Source organism: Rhinolophus sinicus, chromosome 1 (genome assembly GCF_057876585.1).
Source record: "Rhinolophus sinicus isolate RSI-liver-muscle chromosome 1, RSI-T2T, whole genome shotgun sequence".
In the NCBI taxonomy this organism is placed as follows: domain Eukaryota; kingdom Metazoa; phylum Chordata; class Mammalia; order Chiroptera; family Rhinolophidae; genus Rhinolophus; species Rhinolophus sinicus.
In genome coordinates this window covers 170,535,594-170,562,023 of record NC_142501.1, presented here as the reverse complement: position 1 = coordinate 170,562,023, position 26,430 = coordinate 170,535,594, and the positions used below count along the sequence as shown (strand labels likewise).

General features: G+C 38.0%; 1 protein-coding gene across 2 annotated transcripts in view; it reads left to right on the top strand.

Moving 5' to 3' along the window:
* The first annotated feature begins 3,716 nt into the window (after window positions 1–3,716).
* The window catches only part of GPRIN3 (GPRIN family member 3), a 66,052-nt gene continuing 43,338 nt past the window's right edge, over window positions 3,717–26,430 (top strand). The window contains exon 1 of one of the 2 annotated variants that reach the window (XM_019741138.3): window positions 3,717–4,583. The gene's annotated coding sequence lies outside the window, so the exon portion shown is untranslated. Of the gene's footprint in view, window positions 4,584–4,634; window positions 4,835–26,430 lie in introns of those variants that run through there. The other variant, XM_074323562.2, reaches the window with a different exon arrangement.

The following is a 26,430-nucleotide window of genomic DNA, read 5'->3' as shown; positions in this document are numbered from 1 at the left end:
GAACCATCCCGTCTGTCAGGAATACCCCACTATGAGAGGCCTGCCAAGGAAAAAGCAGGTTTTTGTTTTTATCCCAAGTTAATCCCAGGTCAAATGCTAAATGGTGGAATAATATACTAGTGTGTTCTAAAAACTCCTGTTGCAGGAATAAAAACATGTAAATTTAGGGAGCAACAAGAGAAACAGTGATTTGAGTGTCTTTTATCCAGTCAATCGAACAAGCCTACCTTAAAAGTATTCCAGATGGAGATAATCTAAACATCTGACAGTAGAACATTGATTAAGTATACAACAGAATACTAAGTAAGACAAAAAATGATGTTGCAGAAGGCTATTTAGTATGGGAAGGGAGGGAGGGAGGGAGGGAAGAAGGAAGGAAGGAAGGAAGGAAGGAAGGAAGGAAGGAAGGAAGGAAGGAAGGAAGGAAGGAAGGAAGGAAAAGGAAAGGAGGTAGGGAAGCAAGGAGGAAGGGAGGGAGGGAGGAAGGAAGGAAGGAAGGAAAAGGAAAGGAGGTAGGGAAGCGGGGATAAAGGAAGGGATGGAGAGAGGGAAATAAGTAGGAGCCTGATTTATATGGCTTGCTGCGTTCTTCCAGAAATCCAAACGCAGTCAGGTAACATAAAAATAGACCTTAATGTGAGGCTTCAGTGTTTCTATACTGATTCTCTGTGAAAAGAGATGATCCTAGAGCCTATCTTCCTTCTCTCTTACTAACAGAACCTCAATTTTGATTGGATCACCAAGATGTGTGTCCTAGAAAAATCAAGTCAAGCACATTCCTCCTTTATAGGTGCTCACTTTCAAAACCTCCCTGGGTGATTTGGTGACCGAATTCTGGCCCATGACTTAGAAGTAGAAGAGTGGGTTCTGGGAAATATTTTTTCTTTCATGAAAAAAAAATGTTTCCTTTTTCCACTGGAATTCTTTTCTTCCTTTTCTAGAGGAGGGAAATAAAACACCTTTTTCTTCTACCCTCTTAGGTTACTGGCCAGAACTATGCAAATTAAACAAACAAAAGAATGATTAGAGAAAAAGAAATAATTTATTAACAAGTGTAGTGTACATAGATGCAGGAGAAACTCAGTGATGAGTAATTCAAAGAGGTGGTTAGAACTTGGGCCTATGTACTGTGTTTCCCCGAAAATAAGACCTAGCCAGACAATCAGCTCTAATGTGTCTTTTGGAGCAAAAATTAATATAAGACCCAGTATAGTATAGTATAATATAATATAATATAATATAATATAATATAATATAATATACAATACCGGGTCTTATAGTAAGTTTTGCTTCAAAAGACGTATTAGAGCTGATTGTCCAGCTAAGTCTTATTTTCGGGGAAACAGGGTAGCATCTTAACAAAAAATAATAAATTTGTAGAGAAGTTACAAGACAAATAAAAATGGTTGTAGACTTTTAGGGATGGCAAACTGTAGGAAGGGGAACCTAGAGGAAGACATGAGTTATTTGTTTTCAGACTCAGTGCTGACTTTCCATCTTCTTTATGGCCATAAAACTTTCCCAGAAGAGATTTATGACTGTCTTCATATCTCAGAAGTATCTACTTTTAGTCAGATAAGGTTAGCTCCAAAATGGCAGGTTGTTTTCTGCATCTGTTGGTTTTCATTTGCCTCCAGCTCAAAATAATCCTTATGCCAAAGTGGCATATTTTCTGGTGGCATATTCGGATCTTCTATACTGTCTTAAATGTGATTTGTAAGGATATGATTTTTGGAGTGATGGCAGCCATTTTGTAACCATGCAGTGATAAATCTACTTAGAATCTTGTATCGGGCAGAATACAGGGATATAAGAGAAATAAAAGTTACGGTCCTCGAGCCCAAAAAGCCTATAGTAGAGAGTGTCAACACAGGCACATATGAATTAACTGGAGAACAATTACAAACAACTTACAGTATTACTCAGTGCCAAGTAATGCAGAACTGATGGCAGCCATCCAGAATCTACTGTTGGTAAGGCCATCCTGCCTTACTTCTTGCCAATCCCGCTAAACTGATGACGTTTTTAGGAAATATGAAACATTTAGAGAAGACTCTAGCCTCAAATTTTTATGTTTTTAAAATACATTGCTGCCCATATTTAAATACCACTAACAAGCTTTCACTCAAAAAGGAAACAGTATCAAAAAAGCATTGGACTGGACATTGGGCTTTTGTCTTTGTAAAGGCACTTAACAACTGGGGGATATAGTGAAGATCATTTAAGCATCTAACATTGTGGTTCCTGATTTGTAAATTATGGATAATGATTCATTCAACAAATATTTACTGAGCACTTAATAAGTGTTGGACACTGCCTTAGTCAATAGGAATATAGCAGTGAACAAAAGAGACAAAGTCCCTGTTCTTATAAACAGTAGACATACAATAAACATATAATTCTCAATCAAGATGGAGATGTAAATCCGGTGGAAAAAACGTAAAGTAGGATAAGGATTGAAGAAATGACACTTAAATGGGGAGGGAAACCGCTATTTTACATAGAGTGCTCAAGAAGATCTCTTTGGGAAGTGGCTTGTACTTCCTTCTGTGTGTGTGTGTGTGTGTGTGTGTGTGTGTGTATCTGCCTGCTTGTCTGGAGGAAGAAGGGAGGAGGTCAAATAACTGAAAATATGTTAAAAGTGTTTGGTAAATTACTCAGAACTATGTGGACAGGAGGTATTATTATCTTTATTGTTATTGCAGACTAAATCATTTGTGGTAAAGTGTTACAGTAGCAATAGAAAACTAATACAGTGATAGAATAAAAACATCCCTGAACTTGAGATCTGTCACAATTTTGCCCCTACCCTATGCACTCAGGATAATCTCAGGAAAATCACTCTACCTGTTTCCTTCCCGTAAAGTGAAATTATACCTGTCTTACAGTGTTGTTATGAAGACTGAAGACAGACTCAGTTATTCATGTGAGCACTTTGTAAAGTGTTTTGTGTTATACAAATGTTAGGTATAAATCTTTGACTTAAGGTTTTCTTACTGAGGGCAATAACTAGAATGAAGACATCTGTCCTTAGTGTGACAATAAAAATTACACTATAACCACCTCTGTAACAAACATGTTGTTTTAGAAGTGGCCAATTGCAGGGATGACCACCCAGCACATTTGTCACAACGTTCCCTCCATCACCCAAATGAACATGGATAATTGATTGCAACGCCCTCTGCCTCAGAACCAAGGCACAGTTTTAGAATCCTTCTTAACCCACCTTCAGGGAGTTGCTATCCATCGACTAGAGCTGGCATGAAAGAAGAAACATAGAAAATGTGGTGGCTTGGCCACCATCATGGGCATCAGCTGTGAGCTTGGTGGAAATGCGGATCCTCAGACCACCCCAGACCTATTGAATCCGAATCTGCATTTTGACAAGATCCATGAGTGTCTGCTGTGTACTAGTTGGAGTGGTTTGAATCCCAGCTGTGCAAGTTACTATTACGTGACCTCAAGCAAAGTGTCTAAATCATCAAAGCCTGTTTTCTTCTCATCAATAAAATGGAGAACACCCGCTTCATTGGGTTGTTATGAGAATTAGAGAGGCTGCGTAGAAGGCAGTTTGCACAGTGCCTGCCAACAAATACTCAGTTAATAATAGTTCTTTTCATTGTAGCATGCTGCACCATCTACAGTTGCTAACCACACTACACATCCATTCAGTATTGCTGGAGCCACTCAGCAGGAAAGATTTCCAAAGCCATCCATGCCCACGGAAGGGAAGGTGGTGGTGATTCGGGGAGGGGTACAGGAACACTGTCAGCAATGCCACCCCCAAATACACAGTATACTGTTCATTTTGCAACACGTATGAAACGTCAGATAGTCTCCTGGATTTCAGATCTTCACAGTACATGGTTTTATTAGAAACCGTCTGCTAGAGTCTAGACATAGCCATGGAGTCTGATGACCTGTAGGAGGGAGAAAGGACCACAATCCCTGCGGAGACGCTCTCGGCCCCAGCCCTCTACCTTAATTCCCTTCTGAACTTTCCATCGTTGCTGGTTTCCTTGCAACAGAACAGTAACCTGCCCGCCCCAGCCCAGCTACCCCCCGCTGGCGCGCAGCAGCCTCCGGGGCATCCCCTGCCCCCCAGACGGAGAAGGCTGGGCTGGGGCGCGGTGGGGGCGGAGCTCGGTCTCCTGCTGCTACGGCTGTGGCTGCCGCCGCTGCCTGCGAAGCTGCCTCCCCTTGCTTGGATGCTCAGGCCCCACAGCGCTGCCCTGCGTGGACAGATGCGCGCACCCGGGCCTGACAGATGAGCAGCCCCACACCTGAAATCCCACCTCCATTTGGCTCTGTGCCCAGCGGCCCCCGCTGCAGTCCCGCGGTGGGGGCGGCCCCGCGGTCTCCGCCCGGCTTCAGCGCGCCGCCTCTGCTCTTTGCATAGTAATTTCAGTTCCTGCAAGCACCCAGCTCGCTCCCGGAACAGGTCTGAAAAGGACCGCCGCTCCCGAGCACACCGAAGCCATCCGTGTGGCGCCGAAAACCGCTGGTTGGGATATGCGACGGGAAGCCCCCGCCACAGCGCAGGCAGTGCCCCCGCCGCTCTGGGGAGAGCCGGGAGACAGCAGGTAGGCGACCCACGGCCGCGGGAGAAAACTCCCCCCCGGAGCCACCTCTGCCCAGCGTCCAACCCCGGGGGACCCGAGCAGAGGCGTGTTTGGTACTGATGGGGAATGGATTCGGTCACATATTTTGTCTGGTGATGCTTCGCCTGTTGCTCTTGTCTCCATCCCATCCTGTGCTCCAGGAGGGACTGTCTTTCTCGCAGATGATAAATTTCTCTGCAAGGTCATTGCTCCCTTAGGCTCTGGCTTTGAAGGTAAATGAGAGAAGACACTTATGTACTTGTTCCTGGGCAGGGGGGATTTATAATCAATGGGGTCTGCACACTATGACTATCGCAATACGTGTGTGTGTGTGTGTGTGTGTGTGTGTGTCAATACTACATTGGCATGTTTGTCATTTTTCTGAATATTCCCTTTAAGGTCAAAACATTATAGTTATATATAATATATATGCATTCATGTGTGTATATACAAACATATATTTAATATATATCATATAGCTCATATATATTGTATGATCTATATAATATATATGTGTATATATATACACATATATATATGTAGTCTTTCTTGAGATAGGCAGAGAGAGAAAAAGAAGGGCTAGAGGTTGATAAGGAGAAATCACTGTAGAGACCTGTTCAGTATCTAGTAGGTGAACTTTGTAACCAGATTAAATCAGGGTCAATACTAGAGGCTATATATATAAATGGTTCTTTGGAGATGTATTTTAGAAAATATCTGAAGATTACCGTCAACCGATACACACAACAGATCTTCATGCTATCCATGCAGATCTAAAAGATATAGATAAAATTTAAGACGCAACAGTGGACAGTGAAAGGGAAAAAATAGAGGGGTACCTAGACACTGGAAAGTGAATTTTGGATGGTGGCAAGGCAGCAAATCTTTGTCTAAAGGGCCTTCTGGATGGGCATTGGGAGAAATCTCTGCTTGGAGTGGAGGCAGTTCAAGGTTAAGATGATCTGAATGACCAGAAGGCAGCAAAGGCGGTGGGGCTATAGCAACGGTTTGGAGGGGGAGGGTAGCACAGGAGCTCTGAGAGTCACCAAGAAGCAAACACCTTTTATTAAGATACCTGCTTCTTAAAGCAATACCTTGGATATACTCCATCTAAATATTTTTCACAACACATTTGTTAAAGATCCATTGGTCCATGTTTGCATTTTGTTTTTGCAAGGAATCTGGGTCATGGTGGGACTGGAAGAAACTGAAGTGTTTACAACACCAGGAAGATTTGGAGAGAGAGTTGATTAAGGCTTAGCTTCATGAAATATTTACACATCCTTTGCGTGGGCTTTTGTTTGCTCTTGTTGGTGCTGCTGCATATTTTACTTTGATAATGATTTGAGTGTACTTCTCCCAAATATGCTTATTTTCCAGTTATAAACTATTCTTTCTTTTCCATTGTGTTCTCCATTGGCCTGCCCTGAGTAACAATTGTGGGAATAAAGATACATGAGTCACAGCATAAAGAAGAAAATAATCTTCTCTGTTGCTATCTGCAAATGGCAGGACTTTGCATTCAAGAATGTTCTTTTGAATTAGAATCACAAAGAACTTTTGTCAAGTTTGTGTGTGTGTGTTTAGTGGGGAGAATAGGTTGTGGATTTATAAACAGAAAAAAAAAGTAGTAATTGCCCTTGCAAATCTAGATGTCATATCATTGGAATTTATTTTGGAAACAGTACAGAGGAAGTCATGGAGTCTATGTAGAGTGTGTTGTGGTACGGTGAGGCTTCACCTAATCACTAACTAGACTTTTAGGAAAATGATGAGGACAAAAATCGTAAGTGCATAGCTTAGTATGGGAAGTAGAGGTCTGAAGCATAACATGAATCAAACCAGTCTCAATTAGAGATAGGGGTGGGTTCCAACAAGCTGTTTTTAAAATTTGGACTTGTTTTGATTGACTCAGTACACTTGCCCAATACACTTAATTATTTGTCCCTGCAACATTTCCTTGATGGTGCCTCAAATATACTTAAAATAATATATTAGCTATCCTTCACTGTATGCATTTCCAGTCACAAAATCTGTAGCTTAGGGGAAGCACTGAAATATTGGTCATGGAATCTCAAAATCATAAAAGATTGGCCTCAGGGAGTCAAGACATACAATTCCAGTCCCAGCTCACTCTTGAGCTCTTTCAGTGGCAGCTGTTTCCACCCTTTATGCACTCATTCATTGATCCATTCATGCATTCAATGTACGTTTATCCTGAACTAAACATGGTACTAGACTGTGGACGTGAAGAGTGAACGAGACACAGTCTCAGCCTGCAAAACTTGGGAGATGGGGAGAAACAGTTAATGCCAAGGTGAGCACACAGTGTTAGAGAGGCCAAGTTGTGGAGGTGAAGAGGACAAGGTCAGTTCCCAGGGACCTGAAGGATGACAGAAACTAGTCTGGTAAAGAGGACAGAGAATGACAGTCCTGGTACCGTCATTCTTTGTATATTGGTACCATGACCCAATATACAAAGTCCCAAGAACAAGTAAGTAGCTCGAGGTGATTGAAAAACTGTGAGTAGGTAAAGATGGACAGATGGGGGTAGAGAAGGAAGTGGATCCATCCTCAGACTGAAGTCCAGAAGAGCATTAACTCATCTGGTCAGTCAACTATTTGATCCAGAGAAGTTAAGGAAATGCATTCATTTTGAGGCTCTATGTTGTTCACTTTACCCAAGTTTATATGCTTCAAATATCTAGAAGTCATATTTACCTTAATTTACAATAGCCTGTTTAAAAGAGAGATATGTTCTTGAGAAAGTCATAATTCTCTGTGCATCAATTTCTTCGTGTATGAAGTGTCTACCTACCACCTACTTTGCATATTGTGAAAATAGAAGAGAATGAGGGAATGGAGATTTGGCTTTTACAGAGATGAGTTTTATAGAAATGCAGGGAATCTTATTTTTATGACCACAGTGCTCAGGGCAAAAGGATGAAAAATACTGTCTATTCTAACCCATTTCATTGTCCCAGATGACTCCAAAAGAGAAACTGACTGAATAAAAAAGTAACTCAGGAACATGGGCTAAAGAGAGACCAAAAAGCCACATACAATTTAAAATTATTTTTAAGTGAAGGAAATAAATGCAACAGTTCTACAGTATTCAAGAAGTGCCCTTCTAGAACTGGTCATAACCCATGTGAATACTGTTTACTGTGCATGAAATCATTTTATTTTTGAAAAATAGTGTAAAACAGAACAGAAGGGTAAATAAGTATTGTTCATTGAACTTTTTCATTAAATGTATATTTATATGTAAGTACACACTGGACTATGATGTAAAAACATATCTTATTATGCATCATGTTCCCCCAAATCTGAAAGTTACTGCTTTAAGTGATACAAAGAGATCCTTTCAGTTTGCAAGGCCCCAAGAGTCAACGAGGAGATTAGATACACAAGCATTCACACAAAATTCTGAATAGCAGAATTGCCTGGAGAAAGGCAAAACATTATGACTTACCAGGAAATTCGTGGCAGGAAATTCATGGTCATACAGTTAGAGGAGAAGGAGATCCTTGGGTACTGAAGTAGACTAGACAGACTTCAGAGAGCAGGTGGAACCTGAACTAGTTTATGAAAGATGGATCGATATGGGTCGGCAGTGAAGGTGATGATACAGAGGGAGGAGGTAAAGAATGAGGTGGTGTAATAGGCTTATTTAAGAATCATTTAGAAAAAGTGAAAATGAACATCAAGCTGTGGAAAGAGAATTGCAGCAGAATTTCTGTTTAGACGAAAATATCACTCAGGAGTTGCTATTTATTTTATATCTAAGATTTATTTTCCTCATATGGCTACTTTAAGAATATCTGGACAGATTGGCCATAACGTCATAACCCTGTCATTTCCTGCCATCTTTTTATTTCTTTTGCAATAATTTCCAGGCTAGGCCTTGTTTCGATTGAATGTCATGGTTGAACTATTAAAATTACATGATACACCACCCTGTAGCATGAGTATTTCATTTCTCAGAACACAAGTACAGTCTTTAGCACAGGGGGCAAGGGTGATCAGGTGACTGTCAGTAGTTAAGCAAATCCTTTTATTCTCTTAAGCAAGTCTCCTTTCGTGAGTCCCTCATAGGTGCCAAGTGCTGTGCTAAGCACTGACTGCCCTGTGAAGGTGAACCAGACCACTTAGTGCCCAGAACCCCAAAAGGAAGGGCAGAATCTGCTCGATTTTCTCTTCCAGATGCCCTGTGACTTGTCCATCATGTTAGTTAAATACAAACAGTCCCCAACTGAGGATTGTTTGACTTAACGATTTTTCAACTTTCCAATGGTGCAAAAGCCAGATGCATTAAGTAGAAATTGTACTTCGAATTTTGAATTTTGATCTTTTCCCGGGTTAGCAAAATGCGGAAGATACCCTCCCGTGATGCTGCACAGCGGCAACGAGTGGCAGCTCTCAGTCAGCCCCACAAACGTGAGGGTAAACAACTGATCGTCTACACTGTATTCACTGTGTTAGAGGATTTCCCCCCACTGTAGGCTAAGGTGTTATGAGCATGTTTAAGGTGGACTTGGCTAAGCTATGGTATTCGGTGGGTTAGGTGTGTTAAATACATTTTCAACTTGAGATATTTTCAACTTAACAATGGGTTTATCTGGATGTGACTCCACCTTAAGTCCAGGAGCATCTGTATTTAAATATATTTGTATCACTTTTAGAAATTAATATCAGAGTATTTTGCGATAGCCTAATAGTTATTTTGAGGAGATAAAAATCAGAGAACAAAGTCTTTACTTGTGTTTCTGAAAACCTTTTTTGGGCTTGTTGCAGCTCTTACTGTCTTTGCCATGGAATAAAACCATGTTATGATATTGATATCCTTTAACAGAAAGCTATACCTTTAACCAGAAGAAGAGTGCCAATTAAAATAGAGACTCATGTGCTTGAATAAGTTGATTTGGAGTGCAGTCAAATATGGAAATTCACTTTTTTATAGAGATGTCCTGGACTCCTATTTTCATCTTCCTTCTCCACATCAGAATATTTACATTAGTGATAATCTAACTTTTTTGCATAAGAGTCAAGACTGGAATAATAAAAACATCTAGTGGCTGCATTTGAATTGAAAAGATGTTTATTGAATTTCATGGGGAAAAATGTGTATACCCTATCAATTTAGATTACTTATTGTCTTGAATGCCAGGGAGAAAATTTTTCACAACTTTTTAGCGAGGTATGTTGGAGTTGGCAACACAGTAACAACTTTGTAATTTTTCATGTCTGTAATTAGATTGTTGACTTTATTTTGAACCAAGCAACGTAATTTGGGGCCTGAATTATTATTGCCAAGCAATAATAACTGACCCTTAGCTGGAAGGTTAAATGCTATAACCTGTTGACTCTGAGTACAAATCTGGAAAGTAAGGCTTAGCTAAGGGGCGAAGAGCAAAGCTTAAAGAGAAGTCTCCAGAGTGAGGAGGGGCAGGGACTCAAAATATTCATGCAGCCCTTCCTCCAAAATTTTGAGTCAATTCAGTGAGTCTTTCTAAATGACAATGCAGTAATCTCTGTCCCCAGGGTCTGATGTGGCAGAAAAATTGTGGGGATCAGCTGTGTGATCTGAGGCAAGGCACTTTCTTGGCTTCACACACCAGATTCAATTTAAAAATGATAATTATTGGACCCCACACCCCGTGAATACCCAAGCCACCCCCAGGAAGATTGCTTTAGTCAGTCAGTAGTCACGGCCTATGACGCTTGCAGAACCAAGCAAACCCTGAAAAGAACCTCAAGCCTACGGAGTGAAAATCTATAGTCACGGGCGCCTCCATGGTCCACAGTGCTGTTGCTAATTCAGTAACGGACAGCTGGACAGAGAGCTCCAGAGCTCTTTTAAAAAATTACATTTGCATCTACTAATTTCTGGAGGAAAAGGAGTTGCAGAGAATCTTTTTTTAATCCTGAATTACAAATGGTCTGACAAAGGGGGAGATCTAGTTTAGGCAGAATCATCAAAGTGTTTTATGTGGGTGGATTCTTGATTGTTTTTTCAGGATATTGATTTCTAAATAGTCTAAAATTAGAATAACCACATTGTGATTATGAGACACTCTTCTCTTTCTTATAAGGTACAACTTTGGGTAAATTAAATGCTTGAGGGAGTTCAGTGTTTGTGGCCACTATATTTTCTGAGTAATCAGAGTATCTTTTTTGTTTCAATTCTTGTCGATCATTTTTCTAAAATGTAATAGTGTGTGCCTATGTGTCTGCCTTAATAAGTACAGTATGGCAAAGGGCATCAGGATTCTGAATTTTGCGTCGCCTTTGGGATTTTACTCTGAATTATGACTGTGTAGTACAGGGCTACTGAATATAATGTAGACATTTTAAATTATTTTTCTTGTTTACTCTAATATGAATATGCTTTCTCATGATAGACTTTTAAAAAAATGTGTTGTTCAAAAATACAAATGTTATTTGATTCACTGTGGGTTCCACTTTGTTGACTTTGGTCTTTTCCTGTGCCATTACATTCTTTTGGAATGCTCATTTCTTCATCCTAAATCAGTCTCTCAAGCCCCTCCAAACAGGGTTTAAAGCTCAGTTACTTCAGCAACTTCTCCGTGATTCTTACTGTTTCTAACGACTATTTTATACATGGCATGAATTTTACTTTACATTTAGTTGTGTTGGTCTCTAAGCATGTCTTTCTTTGATTCCTATAAATTATTTCTCCTTGAAAACTGCAGGTAAAAATGAAGCAAGGAGAATATTTGTGTTAGTAAGAATTTTAATCAGACCTGAAGTTAATAAATGGATGTACATTTCCCCTGCATCCTTGAATGAGTAAAAATTGCTTGTGACAAATGGATGTGAAGGATCCATCTTGTTTTCACATGGAACATGTTCTGAAAGCAATCAGAGAGCAGAAATCTGTCAATGTCTGGGTCAGGGGCTAAGCTCTGATTAAGCGAGTGAAAATGCCTGGGCAACCTCCTTTCACATGGGGGATGATTTCTTGTCTACACATATAGATTCTCAGAGTAGAAGAATGCTTTGCCATGAGCATCTCAGAGACTTGGTGCACTTCACGTCACTTAACCTGCCCAGAACTCAAGTTTGAGGATGTACGTACCAGATCAGAGATTGGAAACTGGCAGTCTATGGGCCCAGCAGGAAGGTCATATTTTATTTGGCCTGCAGGTATTTATTTTTAATTAAGCCAATAGTTAAAAATCAGATGATCTATTACAAAAAAAAGAAAAAAGAAACATCAACCCACATTCTCTAGGCTGGTACTACATAACAGTGTGTGCTACCTCTTTATTACACTGCTGTCTCCACTACTCCCTATTGCTCTCTGACGTTGAGGCTTCATATAAGTCCCTTCTACTCCACAGCTGCACTTATTTGTGCTAGCTACCTGAAACCCACAAGTATTGACTAGGTAAAGCCTGGACTAGCTGATTTCTCAGTAACATTGAGCTCTGTAATGCTCTGACTGTACTCATGAAATTAATGTAACTGTATAAAGACTTTATTATACTGAATGTAGTTAACTCCCATAAACTATAGTGAGCGTCTAAAAGGTTTCCATCATCAAAATATGTAGATTCTATGAAAGCTAATGAATACAGACTGAGTTGACCAGGTCTGTTAGTAAAAGTATAGTGGAAATTTATTTATTTGTTTGATTACTTGCTTTTTACATATGTAGTAACATATAGCCAAAAAAAAAGAACAGTGTTAACAATAATTTATGTATTCTTTAACTTGACCAATGACTACAATTTTGCATTGGATTGCCTTATGAATTTTTAAATGCACCATATCTTTATTTTATGTACAACTCTTTAGGTATACACCAAACTTACAATAAATAGCCTCTTAAAAGCCTCGGAGCATGTCTCAGAGTTCCAAGCAATGTTGCCTTCTATTTGGTAGGCCTGGCAGTCAAGACTAAACTGTCAGAAGTAGTATTGATGCATATCCCAGTTTGTAGCTGTGTCTGTACACCTGAGAAACGGTCGTCAACCGATGGCAATTGGCTATGCTTTCAACCCATCACTGAAACTAGTCAGATCACTGCACAGCACAGTTGGGCCACTTAATAGTGTGGAACTGCTCTGTTAATGTGGTTAGAAATGAGGTGACTGTTTCAGGGCTGATTTATTCGTGTGGTAAATCAAGACAAATGGCCCTTCTGAGACAACAAGATGGAAAACTCAGGCACATCTCTAAAGTGGAGAAAACTCTTAACAGTAACAGCTCTCTGAACTCTCTTATTCTTTCTCAACTTCTGCTGCCACTTTCCTGCCTCACGCACACTTCACTACATTCCACCCCCACCTCATGCCTCCTACTTTACTTCTAAAAACATCCTCGCATTTAATTATTAATCCTAAAGTGTCGGTGCTTCAACATCTTCACTCCAGGGAGGTGCTGAGAATAGTGTCAGTGAAGGCCAACGGAGGACACAGTGCTACATAGTCTCTGTACTTTCTTTAGAGAGAGTACATTTCCTTGTAGAGGGATGTCCCAGTCTTTAAGTATTAGATGTCATATCACCGGAAAGGTATTGATAATATGTAAAAGCCCATAGACATTAAAATTCTTCAGGGATAAAGTTAATTTTTCTAAGTGAATTTAAATCACATAAACTTAGTTACACTGAAACTTTGATTCTCTCTTATGAAGAAACTGTTCTCCTGTTTCCCTGGTGGTTTTTTGATGTCTAACATTGTAATGATGGGTTTTTAAAAGATCATCCCTCTGGGGTTTGTGGCTTTTGAGTCGTGAGTCTAAGTCTCAGGAAGAACGATCAAAGTTTTAATAACCTGAGCTGGATTGGATTGCGAGTACATCAGTACTTCTGCTTTGTAAATCAAGGAAAAGCATTCCTTAAACCGAAAATAGGGGTTTATTTAGGAGACTGTATTTATTTCACAGACTGTGAAAGGGGGTTGGCAGAAGGCCCTGATATGGGAAGACAGATGCTTGGATAGTTTAATACATTTGTACTTGAGTACTTGATATATATGTTAGATTCTGTGATATATGCTAGGGATTTAAAGTTGAATAAAATTATTTGAGAGTCTGAACTCTCAAAGTTCCCAGGCACTAGACTACATAAACTTATTAATAAATATGGCTTAGCAAAGTTAGAGCGGGCTCTTTTACTGGTCTGGATCTTGGGAATTCCCCAAGCAGCCTAACGAACCAGACTCCTTTCTCTGTCCCAACCAGGCCGCCCCTGTACCTCTCTCTTCCTTCCTGTAGGCCCTCCCTAGCAATTCAGCTTAACTTCCGTTCCTCTTCACAGCTTCACCACCTGCTCACCATACCTGGGTCCCTTTCTTCCCAGCCAGGCCACCTTGAAAATGACAGGAGTCTTTTCCACACTATTCTTTCTTAATGTCATTAAAAATAAAAATATGGACACATTTTCTACTTTACTTTTCTACTTTATGCTGATAAAAACAACTAAGAAACAGAGGGTAGCAAAAGTGACCAAGATGGGGCAAATAACAGATTAAGAAATCTCCTAAGTTTCTGCTGGTGGCTAATCCATATACTCTAGGAAATTTCCTCCTCCTAAGTATACCACAACCTCAGTATAACTTTTCATCCCTCCCCCTTTTTTTCTATTCAAGAAAACATCTACAAATGTAAGTGAGATGAATGAAAGTAACGTTATTATAGAAATTACTTTATTAAGATTAGAATAACTGACATTACAGAAAACTGCTCTAAATTATTCTTTTAATAAATCATTTGCTGTCATTGGTACTTTATCATTGCTCGTAAATGTTTGTGACACACTAGTGTATTTTGAGATGGTTTATAGGCCACTCTTTTAGATTATTGCTTTGACCCTCAAGGATCACCTCCACCCTGGAGGAATAATCTTGAATCCGATCATTATTGGGTAATGTACCCATTTCAAAATACTGAAAATATCTGGCTGTTTTCATAGCTGCTCAGTGAAATATCCCATGCTCTCATGCTACCTTTTCTTTCTAAGGTGGTTCTTATCACTTTTCCCTGGTCTTCCTCTCCAGGGTTAGATGCCTGGAAGTTCAAGTGGTAATTCATGTCTCTGGAATACCTGGTGAATGATTGCATCTCTGTGTATGTATTCTAACTGCGAGGTGAACTTCCTTGCCTTGCTACCCAGAAGGTAGTGGCACAGAGGAAATAAGAGAACATGCGGGTACCTAGATTACAGAACTAATGCTGACAAGTGGAAAAGAACAAAAGGCTAAACAAATAAATACATGGGGGAAAAGAAATAAAGCGAGGTAAAGGGGGAACGAGAGACTAAAGGAGCTGGTCAAGGCACTTTGCTATCTTGATTGTAGGGCATAAGAGACCCCTAATACATTTTACTGTATCCATCTCCCTTCCACTGAAAGGAAATGGGTGATGGAGAGACCACAGATCTATAGAGTTAATCAGCTCCAACTCTTTCAAAACTTCGTTCGTTAGGTTTCTCTGCCAGTGGCATCCAACTAAAATCATTTCTCATATAAACAAATCAATGAGGTTTGTAATATCTTTTTCTCCATTTTAGAAATCAGGAAACAGAGTAAATAACTTGCTTAAGGTTCCATAGATAGTAGTCGTCTGAGCTGTGTGCAAACTGAGAGATGGCCAACTTTGAAGGCCACGTGCTTCACTTCCCTACTCTGCTGCACTACCATACACAATTTAATACTATGAACACTAAGTCAAAATATGAAGAATAGGCTGGATTTTATAGACTGATTTCTCCTGTCTTGGATTTCATATTAGGTTGCTTAAAAACCAAATGTGAAAGCTTCTAAATCAGGGATAAGTCATTTTTTAAACAAACAGGGTGAGTTCAAAGACAAACAATTTAAGTTAAAACTTTATAAATCATTGTACAGGCAGTGAAATTGAAAAACAAAACTTTTTATCAAAATATCCAGATGACACATATGGTCAGCAAACAAGATTTGTTTCTCAAGAGAAAAAAACGAATACATATCACAGAGTCACGTGTACACACACGAGCGTATACACACATATAAAGAGAAAAACCAGGCATGTGTCTGTGTTTAGCCCTACCTGTGGACTTTGGACTTAGAAACTATTTATAGAACTAGTGTTTCCGCGATTGATGTTTTAATCATAGACATTCATTTACTTATGAAAGTTGAGCAGTTCCTTATTATAGCTTGCAGCTATGTGTCCTAGTTACAAATTGAAGGCTAAAAAAAAAGGTAATCTATGTACAGGAGACCAATTTGACTCATGTTCCTTCTTAAAACTACATTTCTAATAAACGAATGGTACTTGACAGGAGGACAGACATACATATCTCTGTCTGTTTTGAAAATGAATATCCACAGATTATTTTTAAAGCCATGACTTCTGCTTTGATTTTTTTTTTTTAGTTCCTCAATAAGCATTGATTCTAGTTCAAAAAAAAAAAATCGACAGAAGTCACTTACAGGCATTAGTCTTGTTATTGGACTCTTGTCATCAATCTGAAATATCTATACCACTTTTTTTGTTTCAAAATTCAAGCTCTTTGTTCTAGGGGGTGGTATAGTGGAATGTATTGCTTTTCAAAAGTGCTGGAGATTCACGTCAGTGGGTTGTGAGATGATTTTAGATAGAATATAGATTTATTTTTTAAGGCATGAATTTATTTTACTATAACATTAAGAATAAATTAATAGTATATTTTTAAGTATGCTATATTAAAAATATATTACTGGCACACCAAACCTGATTTTCAGATATCATTTCCTAAGACTAGGCTAATATTTTCAACTAGTGTGCCAGTTATAGTCAATTGAATAAAAAATATTAAGTACAAAATAGTGTAGATAAGAAGCACATAAGGCACAAATCATGAAAGAGGTACACAAATGTGACAGTCTGTGAAAGTGGTACATGAAATTATGTCATTGCCCCAGGCACCTCAGGTTCTCTAGAAATAAGGTTGGTTCAGAAATCCCTAAGATCAATGCTAGCTCTAAAGCTCATCGTTTTTTTAATAAGAGTCATGTATTTTTTCCTTCAGTCAGTCGTGGGCCTGTTTTCTGAATTTTAGTTTTCTTCAGGCTTTTCTGAAATTCAGAGGGTACTTCTTATCTCCCCCTCTTCATCACTGCCAAGCATTCAAGCATTCATTCATTTATGCATGTACTTATGAAACAAACATTGTATGGTGAACTTAAATACTAGGTAATAGGGGCATGCAAGAAAGATTACAGAGTTCTGTACCTCTGACTTCTGTGTGAATGAATATACATGTCTGTGTTTCCCATTGAAGTTAAGCCCTTGAAAGCCCTGGACTTCTGCCATAATCTTTTCTTTGTACTTCCTGAACGACTAAGAGATCTTCAATGGAAAGTCCCTTCATTGATAAAAACACATTTTCAAGGCTCATATTACAAATTTAAAACATGTGTTGTGCAAATCCTGAATGGGATTATACATGAGAATGGACAAAGAGGTTTCTGTGTTTCATGGCTAGAAAGGTCTAATTCTTGAGCAGTTTTGAATACAAAGGGAAAAAATATTAGTACTTTCATGACTTGAGTAGAGGATAATGCATCTTTGGCCAGTTAGAAATTTTAACAGGTCTGGGTCAAATGGTGAATTTTAACACTTATCAGGTATTTTTTTTTTGCGTGCGTGCGTGTGTGTTACATTGAGGAATTGAGTGTTGCTGGTGTTTATTGTTTTTTCTATATAATTTACCCCCAAACAAGTGTTTAAGGTGTAACTATTATTATGACTATTTTTTTCTTGGGAACTTGTCCTTGAGAAACATGGCTAAAATGTTGTAAAGCATCTGAGTGTGGTGAGTGTAAATTGTCACAAGCATTTGTGTAATGTCTATAGAGCTGTTTTATGCTTGCCAGCAATTCATAAGATTTTTCTATGCTAGTGGAAAGGATATAGCTGTGGTTTCCTGCTGGAGTTTCTATATAATAGTGAGAAAAGCATCAGAGGATACAGTTGGTTGTGGTTGTTTGCTCATACACTGCTGCTCTTTTCTTTTTTGTAAAAAACAGGAAGCTGAAATTTGTTCTTTACTTAGTTCAATTGATGTTTAAAAAGGACACATCTGCGTTCCACTCTGGGAGGATGTAAAGATGAAAAGATGTATCCCTGCCTTTAAAGACCATAAAGTCTTAATATTAAGAAACATTATAGAGGTTGAAGAACTCATGGCATTATTGATCTACTTTCAGTGTACATACATTGTGATAAAAATTGATTAAGTGAAATTGTTTTCAAATTTTTAATGTTTATGGTATATCATGAGTAAATATAATTTTTCAAGTGTCATATTAAAACGTATTTTGAAGAAACAACTAGTTATCTCAGGTGGTTTTTAACTCTGGTAATTGCACCAAAGTTAAATTACTTTGTTAGTTTTTTCTCTGTTCTCTGATTATGAATCAAATTCCCCATCCCTCCAGCCCAGTTGTTTTGAGGAGAATTGGGCAAAAGAGCATCTATTCCAAGTCCCTTTCTCAAAAACAATGTAAAATAAAATGACATACTTGGGGTTAATAAATCAGTACTATTGCATATGATACTATCATAATTATTATTATTTTTTTTATTAAATTTATTGAGGTGACAATTGTTAGTAAAATTACATAGATTTCAAGTGTACAATTCTGTATTACATCATCTATAAATCCCATTGTGTGTTCATCACCCAGAGTCAGTTCTCCTTCCATCACCATATATTCGATCCCCCTTACCCTCATCTCCCACCCCCCACCCCCCACCCCCCTTACCCTCTGGCAACCACCAAACCATTGTCTGTGTCTATGAGTTTCTGTTTCTCATTTGTTTGTCTTGTTCTTTTGTTGTTTTGGTTTATATACCACATATCAGTGAAATCACATGGTTCTCTGCTTTTTCTGTCTGACTTATTTCGCTCAGCATTACACTCTCAAGATCCATCCATGTTGTCACAAATGTTCCTATATCATCTTTTCTTACTGCCGAATAGTATTCCATTGTGTATATATACCACAACTTCTTCATCCATTCATCTATCGAAGGACATTTTGTTAAAAAAAGGAAGCCATGCACAAAAAGAATATTTGTAACAAAGTACATATTCTGAATATAAAAGATGTAATAGAAGCCAGATCTAGTTTGGAAAACAGAACCACTGTGGTAATATGGAATGTGAATTTATTATGTTTTAAACCTTACGCAATGTGGGGGCTTATAAAAATATCTGTGGGAAGCAGTTGCTTTTATATCTGGTGTTGGGCCTGAAATCATCATAGGGTAGCAGACTTGGCAGTTGGGAAGAAATGCTGGATGTGAAGTGGAACTGAGCAAGGATAGATTGGAACCTGTGTTGCACACCTATCTGCTCCAACCTCAGTGACCTGGGTTGAGAACTATAGAATGAGCTGGCACTACTCATTGAAAAGCTGTTCATGTGCCTGCCCAGAAGCTGGAGATGAGGCTCTGGTGGGAGATGAAGGGCCACAGCCTGACTGCTGCCTAACATCACCAAGGTGAGCTGAGAGATCAGCACACAGCATCTGTTGAACCACACTGTCCTTCCGAGCATAGTAACACTGCTGCTTACCTTCTGCCTTCCAAATCTCACGTAAATTTCCCTTGCAGCTGACTGTAATGAAGAACCATCTAGGGAAGGGAATTCTGGGAATAGATTTCCATTTGAGCTAAACCGACACCTAGTACAAAACCACCACAGAAACTAGCCAATAGAAAGAAAGATGTCTAAGGTCAGAAAGTCCCTTGGTTTTGAATTCTGCAAGAACTCTTTCTGCTGAAAGACTCAGAATCTAGTCAGCTTATCAATTATGTTTAAGACGTGTTCATCTATAGATTTATACAAATTTTCTTCTATACACAACTATAAGTTGTTGGTTTACGTCCATTTGAAAACTAAAGTTTCGGGAGTATCTACAAAAAAGTTCCAAGATTCATGTCATTTAAGCCACTGAGCTCATCTATTTAAAATATATATCATTTTGCAATATAAAAGTTAATGAGATTAACTCTGCACATGGCTGGGTGATGTAACGATGAATATATTTTCTGCCACAATAGATTCCAAACTCCATTTTTAGATTTCCGTAGGTGCTACAGAAGATTTGTATAATATAATGTTAGAGAAAATCAAAAGCTTGGTTAGAAAAAAGCCGCTTTCCCATCATTTCTTTTATTGTTACTTTTTTGTTTTGAGACTCTTTGACTTGTAAGGATGTATGCAGTGGTGCTGTATGAATCGGTCAGCTTACCAGTGGTCGAAGTATTCAATCAGTTGCTATAGTCAGAATTCCTGCAATGAATGGGTGGTTGGCCAACAGAGCTTCTGAGATTCAGTCCATTTTCGAGATTCTTTGAGTCTTTATCAGTGACTCTCAACCTCTTTTTTGGCCCCACCTCACTTGATATATGATTTTTTACAGGTGGGTCCTTAATTCCAACATTTTCTCTCTCACCCAAAAAGCACATTTAAGACAAGTAAGTGACCAAAAACACTGAATTAAAAAATGGTCAGAGAAAGTTAATAGATATTTTTGAAAGACATACAGATGGCCAACAGGTACATGAAAAGGTGCTCAACATCACTAATCATCAGGGAAATGAAAATCAAGACCACACTGACATATCATCTCACACCTGTCAGAGTGGCTATTATCAAAAATATAAGAGATAACAAGCGTTGGCAGGGACATGGAGAAAAGGGAACCCTGGTGCACTCTTGGTAGAAATATAAATTGGTGCAGCTACTATGGAAAAAGTATGGAACTACTATATAACGTAGCAATTCTACTTCTGGGCGTTAATCCAAAGGAAACAAAAACATTAACTCAAAAAGATATCTGCATTCCTATGTTCATTACCTCATTATGTACAATAGCTTTGATATGGAAGCAACCTAAGTGTCCATCAAAGTATGAAGGGATAAAGAAAATCCCAGGGATAAACACACACACACACACACAATGGAATATTAATCAGCCATAAAAAAGAAGGAAGTTTTGTCATTTGCAGCAACAGGTTTGGACCTTGAGTGCATTATGCTAAGTGAAATAAGTCAGATAGAGAGAAAGACAAATACCACATGATCTCATTTATATGTGGAATCTAAAAAACAAACAAACAAACAAACAAACAAAAAAACCTCACAGATTGGTGGTTATCAGAAGGGTGGAGGGTGCAAAATGGGTGAAGGGGGCTAAAAGATACAAACTTCCAGCTATAAAATAATTAAATCCTGGTAATATAGTGTATATAGCACCGTGACTAAAGTTAATAATACTGTATTAAGTATTTGAAAGTTGCTAACAGGGTAGATCTTAAAAATCCTCAGCTCGAAAAAATAAAATAAAATTGTAACTATGTACGATGATAGAGATTACCTAGACTTAGTGTGATTCTTTCACAGTCTAGTGTAACTACCAAATCACGTCATACACCTGAAACTAATATAATATTATATGTCTATAGCTCAATAAAAAAATGGAAATTAGTGATCTAATTTGTAAAATAAATAAATTATAATCTCTTACTTCAATACTAGTAAGAAAAATCTGATGTTTCACATAAGGACAAGAAATCTGTTACTCAAATATTTGAGTAACATAATTTTTAATTCTCCCTTTGGTAAAGCAAGAAAACGGAAATCTTAGATAAATAGCCACAAAAGCAAATGAAAATGGAAATATCTTTAAAAAGGGAGGAAGGTACATAGTTTTATTGAAATTCCTTTGATATACTCATACAACAACTGATAAAATTAGGTAATACTGTATTACATTTTGGTTGCATTTCAGTGTGTCATTGTGTGTTGATCTAATCTGATCATATAGTAGCATTTACTCAAGCAGCATGTATTATTTGCCTGTTGCAAATTGCTGCGCTTTTGATGGGGTGGCAGTGCATTATATATTCAAAGATGACTAAGATTTTTTTCCTTACCTGTGAGGAAATTGGTACTCTAATAGGAGAGATAATATGAAGTTCCAAGTGAAGAAAAAAGTGTGGGCTTAATGTGAAAATGGAAATATTATGGTTTAAAAAAGATGAAGTTTAAAAATTCTATCCTACACTATACATCTAGAATGTCAAAGACAAAAAAAATAGCAATAATTAAAAAAAAACAAAAAACCTGACAATACCAAGTGTTGACAAGGATGTGAAGCAACTGGAGCTCTCATATGTTGTTAGTGGGAATACAAAATGGTACAACTACTATGGAAAATATTTTGGTGGTTTCTTATAAAGTAAAATATTCACTTAGCATGTGTCCTGGCAATTCCAATCCTATTTACCTAAGTGAAATAAAAACCTACAGTACACAAAAACCTATATATAGTTGCTTTATTCATAATCGCCAAAAATAGGAAATACTCTATATGTCCCTCAGCTAGGGAATGTATAAACAAACAAAGGCATGTTTGTCATGAAATACTACCAAGTAATAAAAAGGGACAGATTATTGATACACACAGCAACAGAGATGAATCTCATATATATTATACTCAATTTTAAAAAGCCATCCAGAAACAACTATTGTACTTTTATATTTCTGTGAGATTCTGAAAAAAGCAAAACTAGGGATAGAAAAGAGATGACTGATTATGAGTTTGCGAGAGTGTGACTACAGAATAGTCGAGGGGAATTTCTTTGGGGACAGTTACTGTTCTGTAACTTGATTATGCTGATGGTTATACAACTATGCTTTGTCAAAACTCATACCGCAGTATACGTAAAGGAGTAAATATAACTGTATATAACTTTTCTTAATTCTTAAAAAAAAAAAATCAGTCTAGACAAGACTCATGGTCCAGAGTTTAGCATCCTCCTGGTTCTGGGGTCAGAAAAGCAGGCCATATGGAGAAGATGCTAATCTTATTCCATGTTTATTGACAAAGACAAAATGTACAGACTGAACAGATTTATGTCCAGATGTCCAGAAACCTTGGGTTCATTTGATCTCAAAATTTTCTTTAAATGGATGGAGGCAAGTGTCAGGGGACCCTGGATATCAGTTGACAATTATGTTCCATTCAATGATGTTATGTTAAGCGTCTGGTGGGTGTGCATAAGAATAGTGTGTACTCACTGTGTCCTTTACTGTCTCTGTGTGAATGGGGCATGTCACTTTCTCCCCAATCTCATATTCACAGACTGTGAAAGGAATTATTTATTCCAATATTATTTATTGAGGTCTTATTATATGAGAGGTGCAGTACTATGTACAATGAGGGCTAAATATTGAGCTAGTTAGAGTCTCTATCAAAAATGGAGCTTACAACCTAGGCTGAGAAATAAAACATGTGACTCAATAGCTATAATTCAATCAGATTATGATAAATCCTACCATAGACATTTTCTCACTGTAGTTTGCCTGCTGAGAGGAGGAAGTCATCACTTTCTGCCCAGAGTATCAGGCAAGACTTATTTTGCGGAGAGTGTGGCATTTGTCCTGAACTTGAAGAGTCCAGTAGATCCTTAGTTCTTTGAGAAATGGGTCCTTTCTGTCTTATTCACTAGTTTTTCCCCAAAGATAGCCCAGTCCCTGATATTGGGCTATACATTAATGTTTTGGAATTAATTAATGAAAGAAAGAAAAAACAGGTGGCATTTTCAAAGGCAGAGAGGAATGCAAGCAAATGTTTGAAAAACAGCATGTTTGGGAAACTGAGGGTAGTACAAATTTAACTGGCATATCAGGGTGCTGTGGGAAGCAGTGTTCCAAAACTATGTTGAAATCAAACTTAAGGGGCTCTTCAGTGCCAGGTTAACTAGTGTGAACATTTTTCAGTATAGGAAGGAAGCCACGGGAAGCTTTTGAGCTGAGAGTGATGTGATCAGATCTGTGTTTTAAAACAATGTCAGTTTGACAGTGATTATGAAACAGTGTCTATTAGTGATTATATAAGCTGTATTGGAGCAAAGTAGAGAGACTGTGCCTGAAGCACTGAGCCTGCTGAGGCATGCCTTGGAGAGTGCCTTCTCCAAGTGTTGGAATAACAGGAGTCAGAGGCCCTAGGATCAAGTCCTAACTCTGCTTCTAAACTGTGGGACAAATCACCTAATTTTCCAAAGCCTTGATCTTCGTTTCTATGAGGTTAATGTGGAAATGATAAGATATCTGTGGGAGCTTGGTATATTTTAAAGAGCTATGCATTTGTGAGAGGTATTGTTATTTGAGTCCCAGTGACTGGAAAAAAAAAAAAAGTTGCAAATATTTCTGGCAGACATGTGACAGGAATTGGTGACTGCGTGATTATCGGGAGCAAGGGAGCCGAAGCTGTAAAAATGATTCCAGGATTTTAAGTCAGACTTGACTGGGAGAATGTTGGTGCCATTGACAGAAATGGATATGTCAGGAGGAAAGTTTGTTTGGGCAGAATGATGTCAAATCCTGTATTGGACACTCAGTGTGGGATATTGGCACGCTACGCAGATCAGGTATCTGACCCAGAGTTATGAAATGGATGAGGGCAGGGATGTGGAGAGAAGGGGATGCCTGGACTTACAACCATTAGATCAACACAATAAGATAATGTGAAAATGTGAAAGAGATTTCCAAGGCCAGGAAAGGAGGAAACTGAAGAGGAGAATTCCTGGTAAAACCCATATTTTGGGGTCAGAAAAGGAATGAGTTTGATCTAAGGCTACAACGGGATCATCCAAAAGAAGAAAGAAAAGCCAACAAAAGAGAGTCAGGGAGAGAGGATCAATGGTGGAAACCATGCCAGGCATTTGAGGAGGAGAAGGAATAAAATTCAGTTTTCCTCATGTTAAAATTGAGGAAATAATACCTCCTTGCAGTGTTGTTGACAAGAGTAAATAAGAGAGAGTACTTGTGCAATATTTTATACATAGTAGACTTAAAAATAAGAGCTCTTATTAGTATTGTTATTGGAAATTAATTCACATTTTCAATATCCTTTAGGAATTCTTAAAAAATGTAACTCAGATCTTGTAAGTTTTGTATGTGTGTAATGTTGCTTTTTTAAAAGGTAAATCATGGACTAAATTTGCTGCATAATAACATCTCCTGACCTTTAAAGGGTAAAATGTATTTCCACCCAAGTTTTAGAAGATTTCCATACTGTCTGTTCTGACAAGAGCTTATTGTTTTTCAGTAACTCTCATGAGGGTTCCCTGCATGGAAAAACAGATTTTTCCCATCTGGGCCAAAGTCAAATCATAGTTAGATATACGGATAAGAACTTGCTCATCTGCTTCCCTTGGCCCTAAATGTGGAACGTGTCATTTACGTGCAGATAATGCTAAATTCCAGTCATGAAGGTGACAATGAACACTTGGTTGACCAGAAAATCATTAGTTGAGGCAAAAAATGTAAAAGAATGTATGTTTGTGTACACACTGTTTCATTATCTTATGACTAAATGACCAAGATAACATAGAACAACCATCATATTTATTCATGTCATGTTGATTATTTTTAAAATTTTTATCTAAGAGGCTGAGCATCTCTGTGTTGATTTGTGTAACAGTCAGTTTGCTTTTCACAAAAGAGGACAAAGAAGAAGAAAAATCCTCTCTTCTAGGATCTCATCTTGTGTCTCATCTCAAATTCTCAAATTGGCCATCTTGAAAATTTTTGAAAAATAAGGAAACAGTGAAAAAGCAGAAAAGGCTCAGGGACATCTGCAGTTACTCTGGAGGAGACTATCCAAGAAAAGAAGCAGGGTTTCTGATCTTTAAGGACCCTTGTGACTCTGAAATTTAATGGCACATTATTCCTTGTTTTTAAATGATTAATGAAAAATTGTGGAACTCCCAAGGAAACTGATGGAACTTTTTTTTCTCATCACTTGATATGTTTGCCAACTCAACACTGAAACCTGGGCAAATTTTCTTCTATATTTGTAGTACTAAGTAAAAATCAAGATTATCATGGAATCAGCAAGTGTAGTCCATGATTTATCTTTTTGAAAAAGCAACATCACACACATACAACACTTACAAGGTCTGGGTTACATTTTAGATCTTTCTGAACTTTAGAATTTATTATGATTTTCCTAATATTTAAAAACACAAACAAACACATTTCTTCTCTTTCATTCCACATTTTAGTTAATGGAGTCATTCATTTCTCACTCATTTCAAGGTATAGAACTTTGAAATAATTTCTGCAATAAAATTCAATTTTTTAACCTGTCATTGAAGTTTATTCACTATAGACTTGGGCCTATAGCCACGCTCCCTAATGAGTATCCCAACCCATACCCCATTCACACTCGATTCCCAGCTCTCTTCCTTCATATAATTTCCTGTCTTTGAATCTTCACTTGGGCTCTCCCCTCTGCCCCAAAGGCTCAGCTTTTATAACCCAACTCAGATCTTGACCTTACACTAGAAAACAGCACACAGTCCAACTTGGTCGCTTTAGATGTATTAACTATAGCAGATTAACCTCTAATAACATATAACCCAAAATTTCAGTGGCTTAAGGAAATAAAACTATAAGTATATATTTTTAAAAACCTATACCAGCATCTCCAAAAAGCTTTTAAGGTCACCCTAGTGTTAATTAAACATTTGCTCTCTTGCAACCCCAGAGTACTTGCCTCTACATATCTAGTATGAGAGTTGTTTTCAGGGGTATATCATCCCTAAAATGTTCGATTTTGGAATGCATTAACCAGTTTTTATTTACCTTTATATACCTTTGTATTGTCCCCACAGAAGTTAGCACAGTGTCCAATGCATAGGAATCCTTAGTAAATGTTTATTGAATTTCAGTTCAATTTTTCATTGAGTTCAGTACTGAATTTTTAAAAAAAAATTTTTAAATAATTTGCTTTGTAAGTATTTTTGTGGTACT